The sequence below is a fragment of the Protomyctophum parallelum genome (assembly GCF_964188405.1).
Source record: "Protomyctophum parallelum genome assembly, chromosome: 15".
Lineage (NCBI taxonomy): Eukaryota > Metazoa > Chordata > Actinopteri > Myctophiformes > Myctophidae > Protomyctophum > Protomyctophum parallelum.
In genome coordinates this window covers 13,334,129-13,336,628 of record NC_139710.1, presented here as the reverse complement: position 1 = coordinate 13,336,628, position 2,500 = coordinate 13,334,129, and the positions used below count along the sequence as shown (strand labels likewise).

Sequence of the window (2,500 nt, the reverse complement as noted above, 5' to 3'; positions counted from 1 at the left end):
AAGCATTCTCAACACTTACTGTATATTGTCATGTACGTACATGCACAAACTTCACCAATCACCAATGATTACCAATGTTTTGAGTGTTATTTTGAATAAGACTACAAAATCTGTGTGCCGTGACTTGAAAAACTGAAGTTTTTCATGTGCTTTTCATGTGTGATGGTGATGGGGCTGACGTGTGTCTGCGCAGCCTGCTGATGGGGCTGACGTGTGTCTGCGCAGCCTGCTGATGGGGCTGACGTGTGTCTGCGCAGCCTGCTGATGGGGCTGACGTGTGTCTGCGCAGCCTGCTGATGGGGCTGACGTGTGTCTGCGCAGCCTGCTGATGGAGCTGACGTGTGTCTGAGCAGCCTGCTGATGGGGCTGACGTGTGTCTGCGCAGCCTGCTGATGGGGCTGACGTGTGTCTGCGCAGCCTGCTGATGGAGCTGACGTGTGTCTGTGCAGCCTGCTGATGGGGCGGAATCTGTGCTGGGCTGATTGATTCCTGCTGTAAATTGGCTGTTTGACCTTTGCTTTTATCACTCTGTGATTTATTTAAGTAGCAGATCCTGCCCTGGCCTTGACCCCCTCAGACACCTACACCACACACGCACGCATGTGCGTGAGTGTGTGAGTGTGTGTGTGTGTGTGTGTGTGTGTGTGTGTGTGTGTGTGGCTGTGCATACGTTCACATAAAGCACACAGCTATAGCTGACCTTTTGTCCGCAGTTTATCGTTATGGGTTATGTGGAATGATGGCAATCAGTAGTGAACACTAGAGAGCTATACACTCTAAAATCACACTCAACACACTGAGGATTTTAATGTGTAGTAGCGTAATAAAATCACGACAGCTCTCCAGATGATCTATGTAAGAATCTGCCCCCTGTTGGTTAAAATAAGACCACATCACACCTCCTTTTTCCCTTTTACTGAAAGATCAAATAAAATGGTTGCTATGGTTTAATTCTGGATAAGTACTATGCAGAATTTACAAAAGTGTGTGTGTGTGCATCACAGAGAGACAGAGAGCTAGAAAGAGAGAGAGAGAGGGTCCATGTCCAACAAGAGGTGAAGACATAACTTATACACCAGAGAGCTATGTATTAAAAATTAACCTGGTCATTCCGTTTCTACACAATTTCACCTAATGGTGGCAAAGTCCTCTTCTCTCTGTCTCTAAATACTGTATGATGACACATGCTCTCGCTCTCTCTCTCTCACACACACACACACACACACACACACACACACACACACACACACACACACACACACACACACACACACACACACACACACACACACACACACACACACACACACACACACACACACACACACACACACAAGCACCTATTGTAGCCTAATTGCTATAATATGCACAAGTGTGCCATACACTTGTGCGTGTGTGTTTGTGAGCGTGCGTGCGTGCGTGCAATATTACAAACAACTGTCTACAGTCTACACTGTCAGCGACTGGCTTTAAACACAGTGACTACAGCTCTCTCTAGTCTAGTCTCTAGTCTACGTCATGACTGTCGTAGTCATGACCATGTATCAAACTGCATGTGATCCTTAGTCTAGTCTAGTCTCTAGTCTACGTCATGACTGTCGTAGTCATGACCATGTATCAAACTGCATGTGATCCTTACATTTCACGCACTAGGACCCAGGCTCCCGTGACACAATTAACGGCCCCTTGTTGTTGTTTCATTAATATGCATGCCAGCTCAATTATGACTTCTCCTTATCTGCGATAACGCCTTTCATTTTCATGACACGGCATCCCTAATCGGCCATGGTGAAACGGAGCGAGATGAGAAAGCATTTCATGCTTTGAAGCCCTCTGATGAGACAAACTGAAACACAATCCTACCTAATCCTATCTGGGGGGGGGGGGGGGGGGGATAAAATACTGTAGCATGAGGGATGGGGCTCTTAGAAGAATAGAAGCCCTATAGTCTAAAGCAGTTTCAAAGCATAGGTGGTTGTTGTAGACAAAATGCTTTGCTAAACCCTGGCTCTCCCTGTGTAGATAGATGAGTCCATTTGTTAGGGAGCTAGACAGTTCTTTTTAAATATTACTCCTATACAGTAGATTTTGTCCAAATATCACACCAATAGGTAGCCTACACATTATCTCTATAGTCTTGTGATCATTACAGATCTGTCTGATTTTTCTGGTTGCCTTCCAAAGTTTGCAAGAGTGGCGTGCTTTGAACAATATGCCTCAGATCATGAACACAGCATCCGATTGCTGTGAAACATTGCTACTGCTAGCCAAATAAACCTTGGCACAGACCTGTGCTCCGACTCAAGGAGCACATTCTTCTAGTATGGTTTTATTTGCACAATCTGTCAGCAACGTCAGTTTGGAAGAAAGACTGTCTGAGGATATTGAACAAACTTCTATAATCCCTTTCTGAGTGAATACAAATGCAACCAGATGGCAATTCATTCATGGAGAGTGATAGCACACACTTTGTCCACTATGTCTGTCGCCAGAAAAATCT

The 2,500-nt window shown here is 45.3% G+C and overlaps 1 protein-coding gene across 1 annotated transcript in view; it reads right to left on the bottom strand.

The window, feature by feature from the left end:
- The window catches only part of frmd3 (FERM domain containing 3), a 72,084-nt gene that overhangs the window by 55,207 nt on the left and 14,377 nt on the right, over positions 1–2,500 (bottom strand). The gene's annotated exons all lie outside the window — the stretch shown is intronic.